Raw genomic sequence first — 12,998 nt, 5'->3', positions numbered from 1 at the left:
TTTCATGGCTGCAGTCACCGTCTGCAGTGATTTTGGAGCCCAGAAAAATAAAGTCTGACACTGTTTCTACTGTTTCCCCATCTATTTGCCATGAAGTGATGGGACCAGATCCCATGATCTTTGTTTTCTGAATGTTGAGTTTTAAGCCGACTTTTTTACTCCCCTCTTTCACTTTCATCAAGAGGCTTTTTAGTTCCTCTTCACTTTCTGCCATAAGGGTGGTGTCATCTCCATACCTGAGGTGATTGATATTTCTCCTGGCAATCTTGATTCCAGCTTGTGCTTCTTCCAGCCCAGCGTTTCTCATGATGTACTCTGCATAGAAGTTAAATAAGCAGGGTGACAACATACAGCCTTGATGTACTCCTTTTCCTATTTGGAACCAATCTGTTGTTCCATGTCCAGTTCTAACTGTTGCTTCCTGACCTGCATATAGGTTTCTCAAGAGGCAGGTCAGGTGGTCTGGTATTCCCATCTCTTTTCAGAATTTTCCAGTTTATGGTGATCCACAGGTCAAAGGCTTTGGCATAGTCAATAAAATAGAAATAGATGTTTTTCTGGAACTCTCTTGCTTTTTCCATGATCCAGCGGATGTTGGCAATTTGATCTTTGGTTCCTCTGCCTTTTCTAAAACCAGCTTGAACATCAGGGAGTTCACGGTTCATGTATTGCTGAAGCCTGGCTTGGAGAATTTTGAGCATTACTTTACTAGCATGTGAGATGAGTGCAATTGTGCTGTAGTTTGAGCATTCTTTGGCATTGCCTTTCTTTGCGATCAGAATGAAAACTGACCTTTTCCAGTCCTGTGGCCACTGCTGAGTTTTCCAAATTTGCTGGCATATTGAGTGCAGCATTTTCACAGCATCATCTTTCAGGATTTGAAATAGCTCAACTGGAATTCCATCTCCTTCATCAGCTTTGTTCATAGTGATGCTTTCTAAGGCCCACTTGACTTCACATTCCAGGATGTCTGGCTCAAGGTGAGTGATCACACCATCATGATTACCTGGGTCATGAAGATTTTTTTGTACAGTTCTTCTGTGTATTGTGGCCACCTCTTCTTAATATCTTCTGCTTCTGTTAGGTCCATACCATTTCTGTCCTTTATTGTGCCAGTCTTTGCATAAAATATTCCCTTGGTATCTCTAATTTTCTTGAAAGATCTCCATTCTATTGTTTTCATCTATTTGTTTGCGCTGAAAACTGAAGAAGGCTTTCTTATCTCTCCTTGCTATTCTTTGGAGCTCTGCATTCAGATGCTTATATCTTTCCTTCTCTCCTTTGCTTTTGGCTTCTCTTCTTTTCACAGCTATTTGTAAGGCCTCCTCAGACAGCCATTTTGCTTTTTTTGCATTTCTTTTTCTTGGGGATGATCTTGATCCCTGTCTCCTGTATAATGTCATGAACCTCTGTCCGTAGTTCATCAGGCACTCTGTCTATCAGATCCAGCCCCTTAAATCTATTTCTCACTTCCACTGTATAATCATAAGGGATTTGATTTAGGTCATACCTGAATGGTCTAGCGGTTTTCCCTACTTTCTTCAATTTAAGTCTGAATTTGCCAATAAGGAGTTCATGATCTTAGCCATAGTCAGCTCCTGTCTTGTTTCTGCTGACTGTATAGAGCTTCTCCATCATTGGCTGCAAAGAATACATCCAATCTGATTTTGGTGTTGACCTTCTGGTGATATCCATGTGTAGAGTCTTCTTCTGTGTTGTTGGAAGAGGGTGTTTGCTATGACCAGTGCATTCTCTTGGCAAAACTCTATTAGCCTTTGCCCTGCTTCATTCCGTACTCCAAGGCCAAATTTGCCTGTTACTCCAGGTGTTTCTTGACTTCCTACTTTTGCATTCCAGTCCCCTATAATGAAAAGGACATCTTTTTTGGGTGTTAAGCTCTAAAAGGTCTTGTAGGTCTTCATAGCACCATTCAACTTCAGCTTCTTCAGTGTTACTGGTTGGGGCATAGGCTTGGATTACTGTGATACTGAATGGTTTGCCTTGGAAGCGAACAGAGAGTACTATACTAATAATCTCTTATAGTATAACAGTGATGTGTCATTACTTTTATTTATTTTTCTTTTTCAAATTTATTTAAATTGGAGGCTAATTACTTTACAGTTTGTGGTGGTTTCTGCCACACATCCACATGAATCAGCCATGGGTGTGCATGTGTTCCCCATCCTGACCCTCCTTCCCACCTCCCACCCCACCCCATCCCTCAGGGCCATCCCAGTGCCCCCGCCCTGAGCACCCTGCCTCATCCATCGAACCTGGACTGGCCATCTATTTCACATATGATAATATACATGTTTTCAAAGCTATTCTCTCAAATCATCCCATGCTCGCCTTCTCCCACAGAGTCCAAAAGTCTGTTCTTTACATCTGTGTCTCTTTTGCTGTCTCACATATGGGGTCATCGTTACCATCTTTCTAAATTCCATATATATGCATTAATGTACTGTATTGGTGTTTTTCTCTCTGACTTACCTCGCTCTGTATAATAGGCTCCAGTTTCATCCACCTCATTAGAACTGATTCAAATACATTCTTTTTAATAGCTGAGTAATATCCCATTGTGTATATGTACCACAGCTTTCTTATTAATTTGTTTGCCAATGGCCATCCACGTTGCTTCCATGTCCTGGCTATTGTAAACAGTGCTGTGATGAACATTGGGGTCCACGTGTCTCTTTCAATTCTGCTTTCCTTGGTGTGTATGCCCAGCATTGGGATTGCTGGGTCATATGGCAGTTCTATTTCCAGTTTTTAAGGGAATCTCCACACTGTTCTTCATAGTGGCTGTACTAGTTTGCATTCCCACCAACAGTGTAAGAGTGTTCCCTTTTCTCCGCACCCTCTCCAGCATTTATTGTTTGTAGACTTTTTGATAGCAGCCATTCATTACTTAAAAAAAAAAATCAGAGAGAGAGGATGGGGAGAAATAGTGTACTGAGAGAAAGTGTTTCTTCCTACCTTCAAAATAGAACTAAGTTTTAGTGGTTTAAGGGAAATTGCTTAAGTTCACAAGGGTCATTTTTTTCTTTTAAGGATCATATATTTAACATTGTATCTAGGATCTTTGCCTGTCCTAAGCCATGGAGATTTCCTGTTAGGTTTTCTTCTAGAAATTTTGTAGCTTTAGGTTTTACTTTAGGGTCTTTGAACCTTTTGGCTTATTTTCTTGTATGGCACATGTGGATCAAAGTTCCTTTCATTTTTATGTATTAGTTGATTGCATATGAATATTTAATTGTTTCAGCCCATTTGCAGAAAGACTGTCTTTTACCCAGTGAATTGCCTTCACACCTCTGTCAAAAATCAGTCCACTGGTAAGAATACTTCTGGACTGGCAGAGTAAAGACCTCTGAAAGCCTACTCCTTCATAAAAGCCATGACAATACTGGTAAACACACAAACTATCAAGATTAACTTTATCAGAACTTTGGAAATTAACCAAAGGCTCGCAACAGTATTAGGAGTGCTTGTTAAGAAAAACAACTGAATCTCAGTAAAAATCAGATTTTCTTGCATTCTAACTTACTCTATCTCGCCCTCTTTTACCATCCCATCTTTCCAGAACAGGACCAAGGCTGACCCTTGGGAGCGTGGGGTGGAGCAGGCCTTGGTTGGCAGAGGCGAGCACACCAGGCCTCAGTGTATGGGCATCTTGGGAGCTGTGCTTGTAGCTGAAGGCAGGGGTCATGTGGGAAGGTGGTGGGAGGAGGCCTGAGAATGGACAGCACCCAGATCTTGTGCAGCTAGATATGCTGGGCCAGTGCATGCATGCTAAGTCACTTCAGTTGTGTCCAACTCTGTGTGACCCTATGGATTGTAGACCACCAAGTTCCTCTGTCCATGCATTCTACAGGCAAGAATACTGGAGTGGGTTACCATTTCCTTCTCCAGGGGACCTTCCTAACCCAGGGATTGAACCTGGGTCTCTTATGTCTCCTGCACTGGCAGGCAGATTCTTTACCACTAATACTGGGCCAGGGGGTGGGCCTTTTTCTTGAGGCTGTGGGTGTGTGTGCTTAGTCACTCAGTTGCGTCTGATTCTTTGTGACCCTATGGACTGTAGCCCATCAGGCTCCTTTGTCCATGGAAATTCTCCAGGCAAGATTACTGGAATGGGTTGCCATGCCCTCCTGAAGGGGATCTTCTGAACCCAGGGTTACTGGGGAGTTATTGATGACTTTTATTTTATTTTATTTATTTTATTTTTTTTTTTAGTTTTTTATTTTTTAAATTTTAAAATCTTTAATTCTTACATGCATTCCCAAACATGAACCCCCCTCCCACCTCCCTCCCCATAACATCTTTCTGGGTCATCCCCATGCACCAGCCCCAAGCGACTTTCAAACTGAGAAAACAGCAGTTCAGCCTAGCACTTCAGAGGCCCCTCTAGTTGCTTGGGGGAAATGAGCGTGGACTTGGGAGTGGGTGGGGCTGAAGTCCAGGGGAGAAACTCACTTTCCCAGAGGGGTCACTGTTGAAAGCAGAGGCAGAGGCACTGGGAGCCTCAGCATCATTGTTTGATCAGGGGCCTGTCTCCTCTAGACTTGCCTTGATCTCAAGCATGAGCATGAGTATCTATGATTATGTCACAACAGGATCCTTTACTTGCTCCAGAGGCTCAGCAGGAACCTGGCTGAAGGCAGGCACAGAACCTAGCGGGTCCTCAGAGGTGCCCTGACTGGTACTGTCAGTTGGAGCTGCTCTGAGTGCAGGGCGCACCCCTATCCCTCCTGACCTCAGACCATGGCAGAACTCTTCCCTGTCTGAAGGATGTCCCACTACACAGTTCCTGCCATTTCTCCTGTGAATTTGCAGAAGACGTTTGCCTCTTGAGCAAAAAGTGCTCTCCTGAAGACAAAAGGTCTTCAGCAGGAGTGGGTCACTGTGAAGACGATTCGAGGAGGGGAAGCCTCCTGGGGTGCAAAGTGGCCTCCGGGAGCCTCCCTTCCTGTGCTCAGTCTTTCCTTCAGGGCTCTCATCTGCTCCACCCACTTGCCGGGGAGGGCTAGGCCTGAGTGGCTGTCACCTCCCACCCTGAGAATGTGTACTTAGAAGAGGAGCCCAGGAAGGGTCACCTTTGTCCAGCCCTGGTGGGTGAATCAGGCTGTTGAAAAGTGATTTAGGAGAAGGGATTTTTCTGATGTTCCTTAAATCCTATCAGTGAGGCAGCCAATTATGCCACCTATGTGAGGCTCTAATTATTAAAGTATCCTGAATTGTGATGCTAATAGGAAATTTGCTAAATGGAAATGAATTTTTAATATCATAATTCGCCTTTTCCTCTTCATCGGATTCATTTTCTTTCTAGATGTCACTTCATAAGAGCAAATGAGACTTGGAAACATTTCTTGCCCTTTCTGCTTGTGACATGTTTAGATCTCATCACATCTTAGAATTTTTCAGGATATGTTGAAAGCAGCTCACCCAGTGGACCCGGCTCATTTATATCAGTGACAACTGATCCTATCCCTAAGTATTACCTCCGGCTTGATGAGACCACAAGGCAGAGCATCCAGGACTTGGCAGAGCTGGTGATGTCCTCCAAGTGGGGCCCAAGTTTCCCCAGGTCCAGCCAGTCCTTGGCTACTGATGAAGTCCTGTTAGCAGCATAATCCAAATGTCAGAAGGTCTTTGCCCCCAGCTGCTTGAGCCCTCAGTCCGTGCTAAATGTTTTGGAAGTTCTCCGGGAGTAGTTCTTTGGCTCACAGCCTAGTTCATGCCTGTAGCTCACTGAGCTTGGAGGAGACAGAGCTGGGTAGTGTGTGTGGTAGAGGAGGGAAGTTGCTTCTCAATTGTTTGAACCCCTGTCTGCAGGTCTACTAGCACTTGGTGAAATCCAAATTTTTTACTTATAACCCTCTCCTAACCAGAAAGGTGTTGGAGGCAGTCTGATTTACCCATATCCATGTAGCTATCTTCAGAATCACCCCTGCCCTCTGACCCCAGCAGCTCTGTTTTGTAAGATGAGTGATCTGGGCGTATCACAGTCCCTGGTGTGACAGATTTGTACACAACCTCACCTCACTCCATAAAGGTATCTGCAGTGACTGACCTGGTGCAGACAGTCCAGCTCAGAAATAAGATCCAGCGTGCAGCCTATGGGTACATTCAGATGTTGCACATCATATCCTCAAGGTTTGCTTACAAGGCTTATCCCCTGCTGATCCGGCAACAAGGAGCCCCTGGGCCTGTCATAGGCTCATGTACCACAAATGTGCAAGTGAGAAGTGTTAGAAGGCATGAAAGGTGGGAATCTGTCCCTAATTTATCCAAATGCATTGAATCTTATTTATTCAACAAACATTTGTTAAGTGTCTACTGTGTGCCAGGTATCATTCCTAAGTGAATAGACACAGCTGTGAACAAAACATAAAAATCTCTGCCCTTGTGGAGTTTATATACTAGCAGAAGGAAGTGATAAAGTATGTTAGATGATAAGAAGTATGAAGGAAGATGCAGTAGGGAAGGGAGGGCAGGATAGCAGTGAGGATGCTATATCTGTGGTCATCAGTTTGATGAAGGAGCAAGAATCTTGTAAATGTCTGGGGAAAAGCATCCTTGGCAAAGGAACAGTCAGTGCAAAGGTCCTGTGGTGGAAACACATCTGGTGAGTTTGAGAAACAAATGCCCTGAACTTGAACTGAGTGAATCAGGAGAGAAATGTAGGAAATGAGATGAAAGGGAGTTTTATGGGCCATTTTAATAGCATGTTGCTTTACAAAATTCTTTTAGTTTATTCAAGTATTTATTCACAGCAAAGTGATTCAGTTATACATATACACATATACATTCTTTTCCTATTTTGTCCATTATGGTTTGCCACAGGATATTAACTATAGTTCCCCATGCTATACAGTAGGACCTTGTTGTCTATCCATTCTTATATATACCAATTAGCATTTGCTGATCCCAAACTCCCAGTCCGTTCCACCCCCAGCCACCTCCCCCTTGGTAACCACAACTTTGTTCTCTCTCTCTGTGAGTCTCTTTTGTAGATAAGTTCATTTGTACCATATTTTAGATTCACATACAAGTGATATCATACAGCATTTGTCTTTATCCTTCTGACTTACTCTACTTAGTATGATTTTCTCTAGGACCATCCATGTTGCCGCAAAAGGCATTATTTCATTCTTTCTTATGGCCGAGGAGTATTCCACTGTATATATGTACCTCATCTTCTTTATGCATTCATTCACTGATGTACATTTAAATTGTGTCCATGTCTTGGTTGCTGTGAATAATTATCCTATGAATCTTTTTGAATTACAGATTTGTCTGGGTGTATGCCCAAGATTGAAATTGTTGGATCATACGGCACCTCTGTTTTTAGTGTTTTGAGGAACCTACATACTGTTCTCCATAGTGGCTGCACTAATTTACATTCCCACCAACAGTGGAGGAAGTTTCCTTTTTCTCCAAACCCTCTCTAACATTTATTACTTGTAGATTTTTAATTATGGCCAGTTTTTAAATTTTTTTCCCTGATGCGGACCAGTTTTAAAGTCTTTGTTGAATCTGTTACAATATTGCTTCTATTTGATGTATTTTGGCCTCCAGGCATGTAGGATCTTAGCTCCCTGACCAGGGATTGAACCTGCACCCCTTGCACTGCAAGGTGAAGTCTTAACCTTCGGACACAGGAAAGTCTTCCTGATGGTCGTTCTGATCGGTGTGAAGTGGTACCTCACTATAGTTTTGATTTGCGTTTCTCTAATAATTAGTGATGTTGAGCATATTTTCATGTGCCTCGTGGCCATCTGCATGAATAGGACTTTGCTTTGACACTGGGAGGTCATGGAGAGTTTAGAGCACTGAAGTAACATGACTCTCTTTATGTTTTCAAGAGATCATTCTAGCTAACGATGGTGTTCAAAGTAGCCTCTAGGAGGGCTAGGTCACAATGAGGGAGAAGACCAGTACAAAAAATGTAGGCAAACCATGATGGTGGCTTGGACCAGAGTAATGATCATAGAGTTGATAACACATAGTCACATTCTGGACAAATTTTGAGGATGGGGCCAATAGAACTTAGCTGATGGGTTGAAAGTGGACTGAGAGCAAAAGCAGAATGAAGGATAACTGCTGTGCTTCTGTCCTGAGAGACCTGAAGCACAGCACTGCCCACTGTTGAGAGGGAGAAAGGGCAGGGGGGTGGGGGGGGGGCGTAGATTTGCGGATCAAGGATTACGTTTTGAACATGCTCACTTACAATGCCTGTGAGATAACAAAGTGCAGATATTAAATAGGCATTCAGCTCTGTGAGCCAAGGATTCGGGGGGGTGGAGACAGAGAGAGGAATCATCAGCATTTTGTTGGTGTTTATGGCCAGGGAATTAGAGCAAAATATAGGCATCAAGGCAATCATGATACTTTAAACACACATGTGCGCAGTGTTTCCAGGACTTGAAGGATAATACTTAAGATACCCTTTCCAATATGATAGCAACTTTCTTGATTTCTATTTAGTTTCTCTGTCCAATTGTCTGTTTTGATTCTGAATAAAAGGGAAAAAAGTTTTCACTGTTAAAAAAAAAGTTGATTAACATAAAATTGCCTCAAAATCAGAATCAAACTGTGATTCCCCACTTGAGGTCTTTCAGGGAAGAGAAGAGCCCAGGAAAAATGGCTTCGCATGTGCTTCTGTGAAAGGGGGTTGGAGCTACCGGGGTTCTGGAAATAGACTTTATTTTCAACAGTGAATGGTTGAGAAAAACCTTTTAACATTTTAAATGTCCTTTAACCATGGATATTTATTTCTGTGAACTGATTTACATATAATTAGAATACCTTCAGGTTCTGAGAGGAAAATGCATCCTTATTCTGAGATAGAAATACAACGTTGAAGGCTTTTCAGAGAATAGGGAACAATAAAATAAGAGAAAAGTATCCGAGTTCAATTGCTTTTATAATTTACCAATATTTTCAAGGTTTCCAAATAGATTTTTTAAACTAGCTATAGGGAGGTACTTCTAGATTTTCCGTCACTTTTCTAATGAAAACAGAAATTGGAAGAAAAAGAGGTACTTCGTTCACTGAAATGATTCTTTACATTGAAGAGACTACAATGTGAATTTCATAATAGTATAATATAATATCTGAACAGCATGGCTGGTTTACTTGCAGATAAGATGCTGCTACCACTTACAAGCTATTTCTTTAGTGATTATCTTTATTTTTTAAATTGGCACAAGAGATATGATATGTAGGATACTCCGACGCCCGACTTTTCCATGGGGGACTTTGGCCAGTATAAAGCCAGTGATGTCAGGGTCTGGAGAGAACACCACACCTGAGCAGCCGTGGTCCCAAGTCTCCCCTTGCGCAGTGCCCTTGGATTCTGTGGCAGTCCGACTGCTGGCTTTAAGTAGAGCTGCCTCCCTGGGCGCTGGGAACAAAGAGCTGTGCAGAGGCATGGCCGTGCTCCCTTGCTCTGCATTTCCTTGATGGTTGGGTGCTTTCAGATCTGAATAGAGAGGAGGAGGGAGGAACTCTTGCAGCACCCTCCAATGTGTGCCCCAAGTCAGCCAGATGTTCCTGGCGGTCTGGCATATCTAACTCCTGACTTTGCTTCCAAAGCGGTTTCTGGGCTCCGAGTCCCAGTTCTTTCTCAATCACAGAAGGGAGACTGCTTTTCCAGTCCAGCTTGCACACCAGAATAAACCTGGATCCATGGCAAGAGATAAAGTTGGGATACAGGTGCTAAGAAAGCCATTCCCAGGGGTTTAAGCCCTTTGTTCTTCCTCAGCACCCAGGCACTCCCTTGTGTTTCTCAGATCTGCTGTCAGGCTCTGGGCTATGTCTAGTTCTGGCCAGTGGGCTGTGAGTTAAAGGCAGTGAGTGTCACTCCAGGCCCAGGCATTTAAAAGTGGGCAAATACCATCAGGAAATTAAGACTATATGCAGTGAGATACCCACATACCTGTTAGAATGGCCAAAATTTGGAACATTGACAACACCAAATGCTGAGTTCTCTTTCATTGCTTGTAGGAACGCAAAATGTTACAGCCACTTTGGAAGATAATTTGGCACTTTCTTACAAGAGTAAAAGTATGTACTCATACCATACAGTCCAGCAATCACACTTCTTGGTATTTAGCCAAAGGATTTGAAAATCTGTGTCTACACAGAAATCTGCACACATGTGTTCATAGAAAGTTTATCCATAATTGCCCAAAGTTGGAGGAAACCAAAGTGTCCTTCAGTAGGTGAAAGGATAACTGAACTGTGATACATATAGACAATAGAATATTAATCAGTGCTAAAAAGAAGTGAGGTGTCAAGCCATGCATGAAAAGATCAGGAGGAACTTTAAATGCATATTACTAAAATTTGAAAAGGGTACATATTATACAGTCTCAGCGATATGACATTCTGGAAATGGCAAAACCATGGAGAAAAAATAATATCAGTGTTTGCCAGGGACTGGGGAGGAGAGATGAATAGGTAGAGTACATAGGATTTTTAGGGCAGTGAAAATACTATCTATGATACTATAACAGTGGATACGTATCAATATACAATGGTCCAAACCCACAGGATAGTCAATATTGAGAGAATGTTAACTATGGACTTTGAGTAATTATGATGTATCAATATAGGTTCATCAGTTGTAACAAAGATACCACTCTAGTGGTCTTCCCTGGTGGCTCAGATAGTAAAGAATCTGCCTACAATGCAGGAGACCTGGGTTCAATCCCTGAGTCAGGCAGATCCCTGGAGGAGGAAATGGCAACCCACTCCAGTATTCTTGCCTGGAAAATACCATGGACAGAGGAGCCTCGAGGGCTACAGTCCATGGGGTCACAGAGTCAGACATGACTGAAGTGACTAATACAGACAGATGGTGGGCAATGTTAGTAACGGGGGAGATTATGCATGTATATGGGGGGGAGTATATGGGAAATCTCTGCACCTTCCAATTTTCCTGTGAACCTGAAAGTTCTTTAAAAAATAAAATCTTAACATGGAAGAAAGGAAGGAGGGAAGGAAGGAAGGAAGGCAAGGAAGTGGGTGGGGTTTTTTATTCCCTCTCCTCTTCCTGCTGCAACAAGATGGAAGAGGACAGGATTAGTTGCCGAGTCACCCTGCGGTACGGCATGACCAAATCTCATTGGAAACCTTGTGAGAATGAGAAATAACCATATGTTGGGTTAAGTCATGGAGATTTAAATGTTTAGGTGTTACTGTATCATAGCAGAGCCTATGGTAACTAATGCAACTCCTTTCTCATAGCTATTCTCACACCAGTGTCTTCATTGTTGGAGTGATTTGGGCCCAGGAGGACTTATGTTTTGGAGAAGGAACTTCAAACTGCCTTTTTTGGGACTGTTATAACCCTGCATGTTGATGACAGATTTCCTGAGTGATGGTAACCAGATGGATGTTGGAGTCAGCTTCTTAGCTGTGGCCAGGTGACTAAACAGGTATGTTGATGTCATTCGCTTTTCATAATTTGCATGAAACTAAATCAATCTCAATCCTAATCAAGGAGACATGATCTTCAGCAGAAAGAACAACATCACATATGAAATCGTGTGTCTTGGGTCATCTTTCATCTACCTTTGAAGTGATTTATGACTCTCTAAGCTAATAAAACACCTTGCTGAAATAAAACGATTTGTCCAAGCAAATAAAAACCTTGACAGAGTTGCTGTATGGCATTTCCTAGGGAGCTATAACTATGATAGCTAGTTCATTGAGAACTAAGTAGAAAACCCCAATACTGACAAAGCTGCAAAGGAGAAATGAATCACCATTGGAGGGAGTCTGTGCCAGGAAGCACTCTGAGGTCATAAAATATAGGGACTGTCAGTGCATGAGGACTTCAGCTGGAGCCGGGCTGGCTTCTTGCCTCGGACATGCCCAAGCTATCATTCACCTGGCTTCACATGTTTACAGAGCTTGTCTTCTGCCCACCTTGTGCCAGGCTCAGTGGGGGAGGCAGGAGCAGTGCAGGCCGTGTCCGTCTTATCAGGAGGCCTGGAGATCTGCTGGGGAGGTGAGATTCATTTGGGGACAGGATGAACCACCAAGGAGTTAATGGATTTGGGAAAACAGATTCATACTAACGGAGTTAGCAAAATTAAAAGGGAAGAGTGGCACTGAATCTTATCTTCAGATCAGAGTGCCCTACCTCCAGTGTCTTTATTGTTGGTGTCATCTCCTTAGAATGGGATAGAGGCCCTTCATGGGGATCCCTTATATCATGCTCGACAGGTGGTCATTTGATCTATGTTCAAATATTTCCAGTGTCTGGGAACTTATTACCTGTCAAAGAAGGTCTCTTGGAACAGTTCTTTATATTGAATTGAAACCTGCTTTCATCTAGCTTCTCCCTGCAGATATAAGACCTGCCCTCAGAGTTAATATAGGGCAGATCTAATCCATCTCCCACACAACAGCCCTGTAGATATTTGCTTACAGCAGCCGGGCTGTACCTCCCCACATATAGACAAGGCTCACACCTCTCATCCGGCTGAGCATCCCAGCTTGATTCAGAAGTACAGTGTGGCTTCCAGACTGTCCTTCAGTTGTTAAACACCCTAGTGAGAGCCTGACTGTCTGTGTTGGCCCTGGCTGCTGAGATGCCTCACGGTGTGACTCTCTAAGATACCCTCTAAGTCACATCCTTCCTCCAACCTTGGCAACTGCTGATCTGCTTTCTATCACTAAGGTCTTGTCACTCTGAGAATACTGTATCAACGGAATTGCACAGTATGTAAGTCTCTGAGACTGGCTTTTTCCACTCTGCATAATTCCCATGGATATCTGCTGCTTACACGTACTGTGTGTGTCTGTGTGTGTGTGTGTGTGTGTGTGTTTATATGTTTGTGCATGTGCACTCAGTTGTGTCTGATTCTTTGCAATCCCCTGGACGGTAGCCCACCAGGTCCTCTGTCCATGGGATTTTCCAGGCAAGAATATTGTGGAGTGGGTTGCCATTTCCTACTCTGCGGAATCTTCTGGCAGGCAGATTC

The 12,998-nt window shown here is 43.1% G+C and overlaps 1 protein-coding gene across 3 annotated transcripts in view; it reads left to right on the top strand.

Moving 5' to 3' along the window:
- Window positions 1-12,998, top strand: part of FSTL4 (follistatin like 4) — a 739,698-nt gene that overhangs the window by 255,892 nt on the left and 470,808 nt on the right. For all 3 annotated transcript variants that reach the window (XM_069592040.1, XM_069592042.1, XM_069592041.1), the window contains one exon: window positions 11,254-11,444. The gene's annotated coding sequence lies outside the window, so the exon portion shown is untranslated. The remainder of the gene's footprint in view (window positions 1-11,253; window positions 11,445-12,998) is intronic.

The sequence above is a fragment of the Ovis canadensis genome, chromosome 5 (assembly GCF_042477335.2).
Source record: "Ovis canadensis isolate MfBH-ARS-UI-01 breed Bighorn chromosome 5, ARS-UI_OviCan_v2, whole genome shotgun sequence".
Lineage (NCBI taxonomy): Eukaryota > Metazoa > Chordata > Mammalia > Artiodactyla > Bovidae > Ovis > Ovis canadensis.
The sequence above is the reverse complement of the archived record's forward strand: the minus strand, read 5'-3'. Positions and strand labels throughout refer to the sequence as shown.